The following is a 17,280-nucleotide window of genomic DNA, read 5'->3' as shown; positions in this document are numbered from 1 at the left end:
CGTACACTACATTTCGTGGTCTAGAGATGCGACTTGCAAAGCAGGCTTGCTGTATTGTTTTTGCGCTTTAAGCTCTTTTTAAAGAATAGGTTCACGAATTCACAGAACCTCCCTTGGATTCCGGTTCGAAAAATTCTGTTCCATCTGCATCATCGCGATTCCAAGCGATCCTGACGTACACTACATTTCGTGGTCTACAGAAGCGACTTGCGAAGCGGGCTTGCGGTATTGTTTTTGCTCTTTAAGCTCTTTTTAAAGAATAGGTTCACGGATTCACAGAACCTCCCTTGGATTCCGGTTCGGAAAATTCTGTTCCATCTGCATCATCGCGATTCCAAGCGATCCTGACGTACACTACATTTCGTGGTCTACAGAAGCGACTTGCGAAGCGGGCTTGCTGTATTGTTTTTGCTCTATAAGCTCTGTTTAAAGAATAGGTTCATGGATTCACAGAACCTCCCTTGGATTCCGGTTCGGAAAATTCTGTTCCATCTGCATCATCGCGATTCCAAGCGATTCTGACGTACACTACATTTCGTGGTCTACAGAAGCGACTTGCGAAGCGGGCTTGCTGTATTGTTTTTGCTCTCTAAGCTCTTTTTAAAGAATAGGTTCATGGATTCACAGAACCTGCCTTGGATTCCGGTTCGGAAAATTCTGTTCCATCTGCATCATCGCGATTCCAAGCGGTCCTGACGTACACTACATTTCCTGGTCTACAGAAGCGACTTGCGAAGCGGGCTTGCTGTATTGTTTTTGCTCTTTAAGCTCTTTTTAAAGAATAGGTTCACGAATTCACAGAACCTCCCTTGGATTCCGGTTCGAAAAATTATGTTCCATCTGCATCATCGCGATTCCAAGCGATCCTGACGTACACTACATTTCGTGGTCTACAGAAGCGACTTGCGAAGCGGGCTTGCGGTATTGTTTTTGCTCTTTAAGCTCTTTTTAAAGAATAGGTTCACGGATTCACAGAACCTCCCTTCGATTCCGGTTCGGAAAATTCTGTTCCATCTGCATCATCGCGATTCCAAGCGATCCTGACGTACACTACATTTCGTGGTGTACAGAAGCGACTTGCGAAGCGGGCTTGCTGTATTGTTTTTGCTCTTTAAGCTCTTTTTAAAGAATAGGTTCATGGATTCACAGAACCTCCCTTGGATTCCGGTTCGGAAAATTCTGTTCCATCTGCATCATCGCGGTTCCAAGCGATTCTGACGTACACTACATTTCGTGGTCTAGAGATGCGACTTGCAAAGCAGGCTTGCTGTATTGTTTTTGCGCTTTAAGCTCTTTTTAAAAAATAGGTTCATGGATTCACAGAACCTCCCTTGGATTCCGGTTCGGAAAATTCTGTTCCATCTGCATCATCGCGGTTCCAAGCGATTCTGACGTACACTACATTTCGTGGTCTACAGAAGCGACTTGCGATGCGGGCTTGCTGTATTGTTTTTGCTCTTTAAGCTCTTTTTAAAAAATAGGTTCATGGATTCACAGAACCTCCCTTGGATTCCGGTTCGGAAAATTCTGTTCCATCTGCATCATCGCGGTTCCAAGCGATTCTGACGTACACTACATTTCGTGGTCTAGAGATGCGACTTGCAAAGCAGGCTTGCTGTATTGTTTTTGCGCTTTAAGCTCTTTTTAAAGAATAGGTTCACGAATTCACAGAACCTCCCTTGGATTCCGGTTCGAAAAATTATGTTCCATCTGCATCATCGCGATTCCAAGCGATCCTGACGTACACTACATTTCGTGGTCTACAGAAGCGACTTGCGAAGCGGGCTTGCTGTATTGTTTTTGCTCTTTAAGCTCTTTTTAAAGAATAGGTTCATGGATTCACAGAACCTCCCTTGGATTCCGGTTCGAAAAATTATGTTCCATCTGCATCATCGCGATTCCAAGCGATCCTGACGTACACTACATTTCGTGGTCTACAGAAGCGACTTGCGAAGCGGGCTTGGGGTATTGTTTTTGCTCTTTAAGCTCTTTTTAAAGAATAGGTTCACGAATTCACAGAACCTCCCTTGGATTCCGGTTCGGAAAATTCTGTTCCATCTGCATCATCGCGATTTCAAGCGATCCTGACGAACACTACATTTCGTGGTCTACAGAAGCGACTTGCGAAGCGGGCTTGCGGTATTGTTTTTGCTCTTTAAGCTCTTTTTAAAGAATAGGTTCACGGATTCACAGAACCTCCCTTCGATTCCGGTTCGGAAAATTCTGTTCCATCTGCATCATCGCGGTTCCAAGCGATTCTGACGTACACTACATTTCGTGGTCTAGAGATGCGACTTGCAAAGCAGGCTTGCCGTATTGTTTTTGCGCTTTAAGCTCTTTTTAAAAAATAGGTTCATGGATTCACAGAACCTCCCTTGGATTCCGGTTCGGAAAATTTTGTTCCATCTGCATCATCGCGGTTCCAAGCGATTCTGACGTACACTACATTTCGTGGTCTACAGAAGCGACTTGCGATGCGGGCTTGCTGTATTGTTTTCGCTCTTTAAGCTCTTTTTAAAAAATAGGTTCATGGATTCACAGAACCTCCCTTGGATTCCGGTTCGGAAAATTCTGTTCCATCTGCATCATCGCGGTTCCAAGCGATTCTGACGTACACTACATTTCGTGGTCTAGAGATGCGACTTGCAAAGCAGGCTTGCTGTATTGTTTTTGCGCTTTAAGCTCTTTTTAAAGAATAGGTTCACGAATTCACAGAACCTCCCTTGGATTCCGGTTCGAAAAATTATGTTCCATCTGCATCATCGCGATTCCAAGCGATCCTGACGTACACTACATTTCGTGGTCTACAGAAGCGACTTGCGAAGCGGGCTTGCTGTATTGTTTTTGCTCTTTAAGCTCTTTTTAAAGAATAGGTTCATGGATTCACAGAACCTCCCTTGGATTCCGGTTCGAAAAATTATGTTCCATCTGCATCATCGCGATTCCAAGCGATCCTGACGTACACTACATTTCGTGGTCTACAGAAGCGACTTGCGAAGCGGGCTTGGGGTATTGTTTTTGCTCTTTAAGCTCTTTTTAAAGAATAGGTTCACGGATTCACAGAACCTCCCTTCGATTCCGGTTCGGAAAATTCTGTTCCATCTGCATCATCGTGATTCCAAGCGATCCTGACGTACACTACATTTCGTGGTGTACAGATGCGACTTGCAAAGCAGGCTTGCTGTATTGTTTTTGCGCTTTAAGCTCTTTTTAAAGAATAGGTTCACGAATTCACAGAACCTCCCTTGGATTCCGGTTCGGAAAATTCTGTTCCATCTGCATCATCGCGATTTCAAGCGATCCTGACGTACACTACATTTCGTGGTCTACAGAAGAGACTTGCGAAGCGGGCTTGCGGTATTGTTTTTGCTCTTTAAGCTCTTTTTAAAGAATAGGTTCACGGATTCACAGAACCTCCCTTCGATTCCGGTTCGGAAAATTCTGTTCCATCTGCATCATCGCGGTTCCAAGCGATTCTGACGTACACTACATTTCGTGGTCTAGAGATGCGACTTGCAAAGCAGGCTTGCTGTATTGTTTTTGCGCTTTAAGCTCTTTTTAAAGAATAGGTTCACGAATTCACAGAACCTCCCTTGGATTCCGGTTCGAAAAATTCTGTTCCATCTGCATCATCACGATTCCAAGCGATCCTGACGTACACTACATTTCGTGGTCTACAGAAGCGACTTGCGAAGCGGGCTTGCGGTATTGTTTTTGCTCTTTAAGCTCTTTTTAAAGAATAGGTTCACGGATTCACAGAACCTCCCTTGGATTCCGGTTCGGAAAATTCTGTTCCATCTCCATCATTGCGATTCCAAGCGATTCTGACGTACACTAGATTTCACGGTCTACAGAAGCGACCTGCGAAGCGGGCTTGCTGTATTGTGTTTGCTCTTTAAGCTCTTTTTAAAGAATAGATTCACGAATTCACAGAACCTCCCTTGGATTCCGGTTCGAAAAATTCTGTTCCATCTGCATCATCGCGATTCCAAGCGATTCTGACGTACACTACATTTCGTGGTCTACAGAAGCGACTTGCGAAGCGGGCTTGCTGTATTGTTTTTGCTCTTTAAGCTCTTTTTAAAGAATAGGTTCACGGATTCACAGAACCTCCCTTGGATACCGGTTCGGAAAATTCTGTTCCATCTGCAACATCGCGATTCCAAGCGATTCTGACGTACACTACATTTCGTGGTCTACAGAAGCGACTTGCGAAGCGGGCTTGCTGTATTGTTTTTGCGCTTTAAGCTCTTTTTAAAGAATAGGTTCACGAATTCACAGAACCTCCCTTGGATTCCGGTTCGAAAAATTCTGTTCCATCTGCATCATCGCGATTCCAAGCGATCCTGACGTACACTACATTTCGTGGTCTACAGAAGCGACTTGCGAAGCGGGCTTGCGGTATTGTTTTTGCTCTTTAAGCTCTTTTTAAAGAATAGGTTCACGGATTCACAGAACCTCCCTTGGATTCCGGTTCGAAAAATTCTGTTCCATCTGCAACATCGCGATTCCAAGCGATTCTGACGTACACTACATTTCGTGGTCTAGAGATGCGACTTGCAAAGCAGGCTTGCTGTATTGTTTTTGCGCTTTAAGCTCTTTTTAAAGAATAGGTTCACGAATTCACAGAACCTCCCTTGGATTCCGGTTCGAAAAATTCTGTTCCATCTGCATCATCGCGATTCCAAGCGATCCTGACGTACACTACATTTCGTGGTCTACAGAAGCGACTTGCGAAGCGGGCTTGCGGTATTGTTTTTGCTCTTTAAGCTCTTTTTAAAGAATAGGTTCACGGATTCACAGAACCTCCCTTCGATTCCGGTTCGGAAAATTCTGTTCCATCTGCATCATCGCGGTTCCAAGCGATTCTGACGTACACTACATTTCGTGGTCTAGAGATGCGACTTGCAAAGCAGGCTTGCTGTATTGTTTTTGCGCTTTAAGCTCTTTTTAAAGAATAGGTTCACGGATTCTCAGAACCTTCCTTCGATTCCGGTTCGGAAAATTCTGTTCCATCTGCATCATCGCGATTCCAAGCGATTCTGACGTACACTACATTTCGTGGTCTACAGAAGCGACTTGCGAAGCGGGCTTGCTGTATTGTTTTTGCTTTTTAAGCTCTTTTTAAAAAATAGGTTCATGGATTCACAGAACCTCCCTTGGATTCCGGTTCGGAAAATTCTGTTCCATCTGCATCATCGCGGTTCCAAGCGATTCTGACGTACACTACATTTCGTGGTCTAGAGATGCGACTTGCAAAGCAGGCTTGCTGTATTGTTTTTGCGCTTTAAGCTCTTTTTAAAGAATAGGTTCACGAATTCACAGAACCTCCCTTGGATTCCGGTTCGAAAAATTCTGTTCCATCTGCATCATCGCGATTCCAAGCGATCCTGACGTACACTACATTTCGTGGTCTACAGAAGCGACTTGCGAAGCGGGCTTGCGGTATTGTTTTTGCTCTTTAAGCTCTTTTTAAAGAATAGGTTCACGGATTCACAGAACCTCCCTTGGATTCCGGTTCGGAAAATTCTGTTCCATCTGCATCATCGCGATTCCAAGCGATCCTGACGTACACTACATTTCGTGGTCTACAGAAGCGACTTGCGAAGCGGGCTTGCTGTATTGTTTTTGCTCTATAAGCTCTGTTTAAAGAATAGGTTCATGGATTCACAGAACCTCCCTTGGATTCCGGTTCGGAAAATTCTGTTCCATCTGCATCATCGCGATTCCAAGCGATTCTGACGTACACTACATTTCGTGGTCTACAGAAGCGACTTGCGAAGCGGGCTTGCTGTATTGTTTTTGCTCTCTAAGCTCTTTTTAAAGAATAGGTTCATGGATTCACAGAACCTGCCTTGGATTCCGGTTCGGAAAATTCTGTTCCATCTGCATCATCGCGATTCCAAGCGGTCCTGACGTACACTACATTTCGTGGTCTACAGAAGCGACTTGCGAAGCGGGCTTGCTGTATTGTTTTTGCTCTTTAAGCTCTTTTTAAAGAATAGGTTCACGAATTCACAGAACCTCCCTTGGATTCCGGTTCGAAAAATTATGTTCCATCTGCATCATCGCGATTCCAAGCGATCCTGACGTACACTACATTTCGTGGTCTACAGAAGCGACTTGCGAAGCGGGCTTGCGGTATTGTTTTTGCTCTTTAAGCTCTTTTTAAAGAATAGGTTCACGGATTCACAGAACCTCCCTTCGATTCCGGTTCGGAAAATTCTGTTCCATCTGCATCATCGCGATTCCAAGCGATCCTGACGTACACTACATTTCGTGGTGTACAGAAGCGACTTGCGAAGCGGGCTTGCTGTATTGTTTTTGCTCTTTAAGCTCTTTTTAAAGAATAGGTTCATGGATTCACAGAACCTCCCTTGGATTCCGGTTCGGAAAATTCTGTTCCATCTGCATCATCGCGGTTCCAAGCGATTCTGACGTACACTACATTTCGTGGTCTAGAGATGCGACTTGCAAAGCAGGCTTGCTGTATTGTTTTTGCGCTTTAAGCTCTTTTTAAAAAATAGGTTCATGGATTCACAGAACCTCCCTTGGATTCCGGTTCGGAAAATTCTGTTCCATCTGCATCATCGCGGTTCCAAGCGATTCTGACGTACACTACATTTCGTGGTCTACAGAAGCGACTTGCGATGCGGGCTTGCTGTATTGTTTTTGCTCTTTAAGCTCTTTTTAAAAAATAGGTTCATGGATTCACAGAACCTCCCTTGGATTCCGGTTCGGAAAATTCTGTTCCATCTGCATCATCGCGGTTCCAAGCGATTCTGACGTACACTACATTTCGTGGTCTAGAGATGCGACTTGCAAAGCAGGCTTGCTGTATTGTTTTTGCGCTTTAAGCTGTTTTTAAAGAATAGGTTCACGAATTCACAGAACCTCCCTTGGATTCCGGTTCGAAAAATTATGTTCCATCTGCATCATCGCGATTCCAAGCGATCCTGACGTACACTACATTTCGTGGTCTACAGAAGCGACTTGCGAAGCGGGCTTGCTGTATTGTTTTTGCTCTTTAAGCTCTTTTTAAAGAATAGGTTCATGGATTCACAGAACCTCCCTTGGATTCCGGTTCGAAAAATTATGTTCCATCTGCATCATCGCGATTCCAAGCGATCCTGACGTACACTACATTTCGTGGTCTACAGAAGCGACTTGCGAAGCGGGCTTGGGGTATTGTTTTTGCTCTTTAAGCTCTTTTTAAAGAATAGGTTCACGAATTCACAGAACCTCCCTTGGATTCCGGTTCGGAAAATTCTGTTCCATCTGCATCATCGCGATTTCAAGCGATCCTGACGTACACTACATTTCGTGGTCTACAGAAGCGACTTGCGAAGCGGGCTTGCGGTATTGTTTTTGCTCTTTAAGCTCTTTTTAAAGAATAGGTTCACGGATTCACAGAACCTCCCTTCGATTCCGGTTCGGAAAATTCTGTTCCATCTGCAACATCGCGATTCCAAGCGATTCTGACGTACACTACATTTCGTGGTCTACAGAAGCGACTTGCGAAGCGGGCTTGCTGTATTGTTTTTGCTCTTTAAGCTCTTTTTAAGGAATAAGTTCACGGATTGACAGAACCTTCCTTGGATTCCGGTTCGGAAAATTCTGTTCCATCTGCATCATCGCGATTCCGAGCGATTCTGACGTACACTACATTTCGTGGTCTAGAGGTGCGACTAGCGAAGCGGGCTTGACGTATTTCCTTCCCCTAAACGACTTATTGTTTGCCAAAGAATATGTTTCACACAAGAATTTGTACTTCATGAGGTATTCAAGTATGAGCACATCGTGAATGTGAGCAGTCACTTTTAGCAACAATCATGCCTACAGAAATTCAACTGTAGCATATCCTGTGCATCGTATTTATTTCTCATAACTGTCCGTTTTTTACACATTTATTGTTCAACCAGGTTTACATTACAATGTAATACATCCATAATTAACCCTGAGACACAAACTAGCGACACTAACTCGCCTGCTACATTGCCACCTTGTACCATGATGTTACATAAGCTTGAAGTCATAAGCTTCAGGCACCTGGAAAGAGGCAAAAGCCGAAGTAGTCACATAACATGCGCGATATTTTGCACTTCAGAAAAAAAAAAGAAAGGAAGTAACTGTTACAATAATAACAATTTGCTGTGAACATATATGTTCCCAGCAAACCGGAGACGTCCCTTGAACATCATGTGATATCATAACTCCTGAATGGTAGGCATGACATTGCTGCAAAGAGGAATCAGGAAGGAGGCTGATCAAACGTCTCGGCATAGTGGGTTGAAGTGATCATGCTGTCTCACCTCAAGGGTTTCACACTCTGTTGAGGAAGTTACCTGTAAACATGAAAACAGATGAGTGAAGAGAAAATAACGGATGCATATGTTCAATATATTACATTACTCTATCGTTTCTAAGATCATGCTGAGTTTAGTGACTAGGTTGGGTAACTTGTATTTTGGCTTTATTTACTTTGTCTCCCTATTGTGTGCCGTAAGCGCACGTAAGGTTTCAAGCAGCGCAGAGTGGAATGGAACCCACTTGCACATTCCTTAATTATGTGATAGCATTTGGACCACACTGACTGAGAGATCCTTGTTAGCCCGATAAGGCAAAGTACTCACACTTTTGTGCCGTTTAGGTGGAGGTTCCCTGGTGTGGATAGGTATTGTGATGGGACTGCATCGTGTTTCGAGCGACACTCAGCTCGGTATCCTGTACGTTGGAGAGATTCAGCGTCCTCTTCGTAATCGTAATCATGGAAATGTTCGATGGTACCGCACTCAGTCAAGCCAATGAAAAGCCAATGGATGGCGGTTTATTGGCCCTATTATTGTTATCATGGTTCATCGGCAAACATGCAAAACTGAACAAATCAAGTTCATCGTGTTACGAAATGACCAGGGTACCATTGTTATTGAAGTTTGAAGTCATGTCACCCATATAATTACGATCTGGATTTGGCAATAAACAATGGCGCTTAATTGGTGTTACATTTGTTTGCCATCAAACCAAAGTGCCAATGTAGCCAGCTTTGAACTAATGCACCTTCACTGGCACTCCATTAGTAATCCTGGGTGGAGCATGGCTGTATCCAAAATGCGTTATATGGGGGAAAGGGAAGATAATTGCATTGCTAAAATTTAACCTGTGGCCCCACGAAATATTCCTGCAACAAATATTTCTTACGGTCAGTATACTGCGAATTATGAAATTATTCGAGCAAAAGACTTTACGCGACGCGCAAGCATTTTCGGTTTTATGGGCGGCCAAGCAGATAACGACAGTGGAAGCGGAAGTTCAAATAAAAAAAAACAAAAAAAAACGTTACTCGATAGGGATGAATACCGCTGCTGTATGTTAGGCGCCCTGAATTAATTACAGATTCATTGTAAGTTGCTGAGATGTACGTGCATCACCGTTACAGGAGAGTTCCTTTTACTCCAGGTGGAGTACCGCCTCTGGCGATAAACCTCTTCACTTTCCATTTCAAAATAAAGTTGTTGTTGTTGTTGTTGTTACTGCAGGTGCGGGCTGTGTGTACAATCTGCGGACTTCGCCAATGATTCGGGGTGTTGCGGCGATGCTTCCCAATGAAGGCTTCTGAGCGATGCCCGCGTATGTATTCTATGATAGGTAGTTCTGCGGATCCCAGACCAAACGCGATACTACGAACCCACCACCGCGTGCCACTGGTGGCAAAGTAAGTATAAGAAGTATAACAAAATAATTAAAAAAATAATGATTTGTAATGTGATGCGTTCCTGTTGCCGTGCTACATATCAAAACCAATTAAAACTAGACTGATGTTGCAATTACTATAGCTAAAGGTCAAACATATTTTTCATCGGTTCACCACTGACTTGCAAATTGGACCAAGATTGAGAAGTTACCCGTCAAAAAGAGCTCGTTACAAGTTAAGTTACCGTGTGCAAAATCAGCCGAGTTCTTCAGCCTGAAATGTAACTCGCGGTTACTGAGTTACTTAAAAAAAAAAGAACGAGTTACTTCCAAGTTACTTCGGACACAAAATAGCATTACGCAGGTGCAGCGCGCGTGAGCAGTTGAGTTAGACCTTGAGTTGCCTGTGGAGGAGTGCAACACGCTTAGATCGTTTTCGTTTGTGTTCAACAATAGACCCCTCCCTGTTTGTAAACAAATGACGTCATAGTGTTCGACAGCGCCAAAATTAGTAGAATTAAACTACGCTCGAAGATAGAGTTGAACAAGGTAGTGCCCGAATGCCACTGTGTTGAAGGGATTACAATATGGTCCCTTAAAGGGACGCGACCCTCAGTCCTACATTTCTTTCAATGGGAGGCAGCGAACAAGTGCCCGTTCGTGGAACTCAGCCTTCTTCCGATTTTTTTCGGTTTCAGTTTGTCTACCAATGTCATGATGACGTTTCTCTGGTAGAGGTCTATTGGAACGCTTTGCATCTTCCTGTGGGCGCACAATGGTTCAGCTTCATTTCAATGTCAGCGGTTCTTACTTCCTGAATAAAATACTGTAATTGATTGAATATCACGTTTTATGGCAAAAGAATGCCATGAAAGAACCGGAGAGAAAACAAGAAAATATGTGGACGTGAGTGAAAAGCGAGTTAAAAGTAACTTGGAACTTAACTTAAGTTACTTTGGCAAAGTTACCTGAAAAAGGAACGAGTTCCTCTGAAAGTTACCACGGCGCAAAAGTACCGAGTCAAGTTACAAGTTAGCAAAAAAAAAAAAAAAGAACTTAGTTACAGTAACGAGTTACTTGTAACGAGTTACCTCGAACTCTCTGACCAGTATTGGCAGTTTCATTGGCCCAATATGGGACCGAGCTGCACGGCCAATATTAGACCGGTATAACTTATATTGGATGCCAATATTGGACCAATGATGGTGTGCTGCTTCGGATTTGCCTGGTAATGATAATATGACAACGGCTTAGTGTATACTCCGTTGAACTTACGGAACTTACTGAACTTACTGCCTAATGACGGCTCTCCACATACTACGTACAGCTGCGTAGGAAAAGACAACGTCGTAGAGAAGTACTAGCTTCCTGCCTCCACAGGCTCCTTGTCGCGGGAAGTATTCGCCTGAAACATATCAGTATATTGAACCAATGAAGACACAATGAAGTAGTCAATGAAGATATTATGACGCTCTATCGATCTCAATCGTAAAATCGCAATCAGGTCAGGGCAGCCAGGTTACTGGAACTCTCCTGCAGAGACTCACTCACTTCGCTAGACACATCTTACCTCACCCAAACAACCTCGCCAAGATCTAGACGGCCGATTTGTATTTGACAAACACAGCTGTTGTGAAGCTTACAGGGAGACTTCGGAACGAGTGGGGAAAAAATGCTCGTTGTAGTTGCTGCATAACATCCTCTGTATGCGTGTCATTAAGACTGGTGAGCAGGAAATCGGTAAATGAATATGAAGGGAAATGACTGACGACGAGAGCCCCGATATTTCGAACACACACTGTCAGAGACAAAGAAGAACAACAATCACTGTTTGACATATCGGCGACCCTTCTCCAGAGGCCCTCATACCAAAAACTATGTTGCTTCCGCATGCAGCAAATTCCGCTCCAAATTAAGATGACATTCAATCCAAACAGGAGGGAGGAGAGAAGATCCCAGACATTTCACCCTCCCAAGGCCACCGCGTTGACGTCACTTTGCAGGGAGCATACAAGCAGTATACCACGCCGGTCGCAGCCGCTGTGTTACATTCCGGAAACAACACCATGGATAAATATTTGGGATCAGAATACTCAGACTCTGATGTACAGAAACGACTTGTGTGAGCCATGAACGGCACAGGAACGGTATGACTGGTATCAACAACACTCACTTGTAGAAGCTAGCCTTTACCAAATTTCAAAAGTCGTGTTCACGATTCCCTCTTCGTTTTCAGCTGAGATATATAACAACTTTGTTCTGTCCGTGTGGATGAATACAACAAGCTTGAAACCCATTTCATTTTCAAGTCTCCTTTTAAGTATTCCCCCGTCGTGTGGCACAGACATGTGGTCATGCAGGTCGCAAACACCTCACAAATAACGGTACCCCATAAAATAACGCAGTTCATAATAACCCAATATACATTTCTTTCGGCTCCTGCGAGCTCCGTGACGCACATGAATACTTTCAAAGATGAGTAACCCACGCGCGACTATCCACCACGTATTCGCCAAATGGCTACGTCGCTACGTGGTATGGCCAGCACGCTAACCACTGAACAACGAGAGATGGTGACGCGATGCCGCGTTGCACTACCCTGCTCGAAATAGTAGGCACGATCTCATTCATGTCTTCACGAAATTTTGATGAGATTCAATGAGAAATCATACTGGTGAAAGCAGACTCTTTCTGAATGACTGAATTGGAAGTTAAGCAGGGAAGCTGCCTTCGCGAAAACGCGCTTCGCCGTGTTGTGTGGCGAAGACCATACCCACGAAGTAAGGAACCAATTCAACGAATTGGTTCTGTGGGCGTTAATGAGAAATGCTGCTTTCCACTTGATTTAATGAGATCCAACGTGTTGTATATTACAGACTGCGCCATAAGAAGGAATGAGGAATTGGCCTAATGTGTATCAATGAGAATCTGCTTTCCAATTGAATGGGATCCAACATGTTGCATTACCACCACTACAATACGTTTGAAGTTAGTTGCTGCAGGAACGAGCGGTGATGGTGACCATCGATACACCATCACTCTCATATTAAGTAATAATATGATGAACTGAATGAATAATAAATTGATGAATAGAAAATTCATATAGAAAGTGGACCAATTCGAGAACGCGTCCAATCCAAACACATTAAATTTTAGAGTACCAATCGTATCGACAATATTACAAGTGAAATTTCAAATAAAATTTGAAATTAAAATTTACTCCGGACAAATCAACTGAGGAGGGGAGCCGACCGTCGGGCACGATGTCGCCAAGAGAGAGCGTTGTAATACATCTCCGTGCCTCACCACATAAAGGCTCGTGCGAGTCGAAAATAGTTCGCGTTTGTGAACATATCCTCAAAAGTACATGTGCCGTGGTACATTGGTATTAAGGATGCTCTTACTGCAAGCTATTGTTTCTGCATTCTGTACAAGGTTGAGTGCATGTATGTGGAATGGTTCTCAGGAACCATTCACCAACGGATTGTCTCCCACGGAATGTTGGAGTGGTGGGATGTGCACCGTTGCTCCCAAGCAATTGGAGTCATTCGTGCTTCATATTGAGGATTTTATCCGTGTCTAAGGTATGTAGTCGATTTGTCAAGCATTCCCGATTTCCAAGGCAGCTTTGCATGTTCCACCCGCGCTGTGTGCAACGGTTTGTAATATATCTTGACGCTAAGCTTACGCTCACATGCTGCTGTTCCAGCATCTTTTGCATGACCTTTTGAAAGTGTATTTCTTGAAGACTACGCTCATACGACGCGGCTGGCATAGGGTCGTCGGCATTTGTCAGCAGGGGGTCAAAACGGAATCTCAACGAAGCTGGATGGCATCAGAAATCTCCCACGAAACACAGAAGAGCATCATGCCGTCGAACTCAGCACAGTCGACATTGTTCGGACAAGGGGATACATCTCTATAAATTTATTCATTGTGGATTTATGTTGCGTGTGTTGATGATGAACAGAATGCTTTCGCAACGTGTAAGTGCTCATTCCCTGCTGGAAAAAGCAGACTATCTTATTCAGCGCCCGCATCAATTTCAATGAGTTTCAATGAGAATTCATGCATCCAATTAATTTAACGTGAATAAAGCAGGTCTTTCTCAACGAAGTAATGAGATGTGTTGCAGAAAAGCCGATTTCATGTTTGAGCTCTCCAACAGATGTTGTGGTGAACGACTTTTCAAGGAAACCTGGAGCTAATTTGTCCAATGTGAAGAAATGGCTTCCAATGAGAACTGAGGCACCCAATTCATAATTCAGTTCATGTGAATAACGCGGGTAATCCTCATTTAAGTAATGAGACGTGTTGAGGGAGATCTGGGCTTCATGTTTCAGTGCAGGAACAGGTGTTGTGGTGAAGAAGATTCACGGGAAATCAAGAACCCAATCAAGAAATTATTCCATTGAGCGCCAATGAGAAACAACGATTTCCAATTGAACCAATCTGAACCGACGTGTCGTGCAGTGAAGATCGCCTTCACAGAACAAGAACGAATTTGGCAATTGGTTTAGCATCTAATCACCATGATCACGGTTTCAATTCAATTAATGTGAGCAAACATGTTGTGCAGGTAGTACTGCTCCATTCATAGATGGAAGGAGGAAGATGATGGAAGGCACATTCGAGGGATAGAGCAAGTTGGTGAGCACTGAATACAGAAGTCAATCATTCTAATTTAAAATATCTTCTATGCGGAACGAGTTTGAATTCCTACACGGTTAAATGGGCACAAACTACTCAACTGACATTTTTGAAGTGCTTAAGCTTAAATCTATATATTTTTTGCAATGCACGAGAGTAAACGAGAATATTCTTTTCCCTAGGAGCATATGCATATAGCAATACGCAGGAGTGCCTCAAGTGAAGTATGCTCTGTAATCATGCGTAATTTTGCACATTGTGTTTGCAACTGGTGAACATATTTATATAAACAATATATTGCACAATATATACAAATAACGTACACTTCTTTGTGACAGCTGTAAGTATACTCCATACAAGAAAATCTTAAAAACACGGTACATGACATCGTGTAAGGAAGATTGATGTTTATCTCGCAAAAAAAAAATCCGCTAGAAAAGACGCGAATGGTTATCTCAAGATTGTCGCGCTACTAATACAATAGAAACCTTGAACGGTACATGTAGTAAAATAAATTTTACCAAGCAAGGAAATAATTTTTTTTTTCACAACAGTAGTCATTACTCATATTCAATGTTGTCTGGCAACTTGGTCACCACAAACTGCTCATTTAGTGCCATTCGCATACATCTACATGCCGACCCTACAGGTGAAGGTACTCTTATTCACTACGAACCATAGCATACTGTTGCGTGTGTTCCGAACACTGTTGTATTCCAAATCTGTCGTTTCCTGACCCGCTTGGCGAAAGCTAATGCGAACAATCGCGGCAGATGACCAGACCGTTCAGACAAACTATCTGGTTGTTCGTCCTCTGACATTTAATGTAATCTGTAGTGGAATGGAACATGACCCCTTTGGCTATCATTGGCTTGTAAGCGGTGGATGATGAAGGCAATACTGCCGTAGCATTTTTGAATATGTGAACGGTCTCGAGCTCTACACCTTTCCCAAGTGCCCGTGCAGACAAACTTTCAAAGCATGTTGCAGCAAAAGGTTCTGAAACAGTTGTTCAGCATAATCAAGGAAAAATGTATGTGCTTTGTAGCGGCCACTGAAATGGGCACTCATGGGCCCACTGAAATGGGCATCAAATTGTGTGACACATAACCTCCTTACAGTGTTGTCACTGTTGCAGCGTGCACACTGAATATTTCTAGTATATCTTTTACCATACCTATTAGTGTGGATCAACTTTCTGCACTTAATGAAGCAGAGGGGTGTTTTCCTTCTTCATGCACTTTCATTTCTTGCTGTTGTTTAACAGCAAGAAATGAAAGTGCATGAAGAAGGAAAACACCCCTCTGCTTCATTAATTTCTGATCCAAGTGCAGAAAGTTCATCCACACTAATAGGTATGGTAAAAGATATACAAGAAATATCCAGTGTGCATGCAGCAACAGTGACAACACTGTAAGGAGATTATGTCTCACACAATTTGAGGCAAAGTCTGATACGAACGTCACTTATCAGTAGTACTTTCTTGTTGAATTGTCCGACAAAGTAAGTCGCTCCAGTGCCAGCGGGCAAGTAGATATCCAAAGAAAAATAGCTAATGCCCTATGGCTGCCCGTTGAGCAAATGTTTAGTTTTATCGTGCACTCCCAGCCGAGTACAGCTGTTTCATCCTACTTGGGACTCATCAGCCCGGCATAGGGAAGAGACACGATCTTGGGTCGGCACTAATACTGCGTCTCAACGAGACGTCAATGTTCCACGGTGACAGCGCCACCTGTAGAGGCCGCAGTGCAAGCCAGCAAGTACGCATACAAAGGAAAAATAGCTAATGCTCTATGGCTGCGCGTTGAGCATATGTTTACAACTTGATCATGCACTCCGAGCCGAGTACAGCTGTTTCGTCCTACTTGGGACTCATCCGTCCGGCGTAGGGAAGTGACACGATCTTGGGTCTGCACTAACAGTGCGTCTCGACGAGAAGTCAATATTTCACGGTGACAGCGCCACCTGTGGAGGCTGCAGTGCAAGCCAGGAAGTACATATACAAAGGAAAAATAGCTAATGCGCTATGGCTGCACGTGGAGCATATGTCTACAATTTGATCGTGCACTCCCAGCCGAGTACAGCTGTTTCGTCCTACTTGGGACTCATCAGCCCGGCATAGGGAAGACACACGATCTTGGGTCGGCACTAATACTGCGTCTCAACGAGACGTCAATGTTCCACGGTGACAGCGCCACCTGTAGAGGCCGCAATGCAAGCCAGCAAGTACATATACAAAGGAAAAATAGCTAATGCTCTATGGCTGCACGTTGAGCATATGTTTACAACTTGATCATGCACTCCGAGCCGAGTACAGCTGTTTCGTCCTACTTGGGACTCATCCGTCCGGGGTAAGGGAAGTGACACGATCTTGGGTCGGCACTAACAGTGCGTCTCGACGAGAAGTCAATATTTTACGGTGACAGCGCCACCTGTGGAGGCTGCAGTGCAAGCCAGCAAGTACATATACAAAGGAAAAATAGCTAATGCGCTATGGCTGCACGTGGAGCATATGTCTACAATTTGATCGTGCACTCCCAGCCGAGTACAGCTGTTTCGTCCTACTTGGGACTCATCAGCCCGGCATAGGGAAGACACACGATCTTGGGTCGGCACTAATACTGCGTCTCAACGAGACGTCAATGTTCCACGGTGACAGCGCCACCTGTAGAGGCCGCAATGCAAGCCAGCAAGTACATATACAAAGGAAAAATAGCTAATGCTCTATGGCTGCACGTTGAGCATATGTTTACAACTTGATCATGCACTCCGAGCCGAGTACAGCTGTTTCGTCCTACTTGGGACTCATCCGTCCGGGGTAAGGGAAGTGACACGATCTTGGGTCGGCACTAACAGTGCGTCTCGACGAGAAGTCAATATTTTACGGTGACAGCGCCACCTGTGGAGGCTGCAGTGCAAGCCAGCAAGTACATATACAAA

This window comes from Ornithodoros turicata, chromosome 1 (genome assembly GCF_037126465.1).
Source record: "Ornithodoros turicata isolate Travis chromosome 1, ASM3712646v1, whole genome shotgun sequence".
Lineage (NCBI taxonomy): Eukaryota > Metazoa > Arthropoda > Arachnida > Ixodida > Argasidae > Ornithodoros > Ornithodoros turicata.
This window is presented reverse-complemented; position numbering follows the sequence as displayed.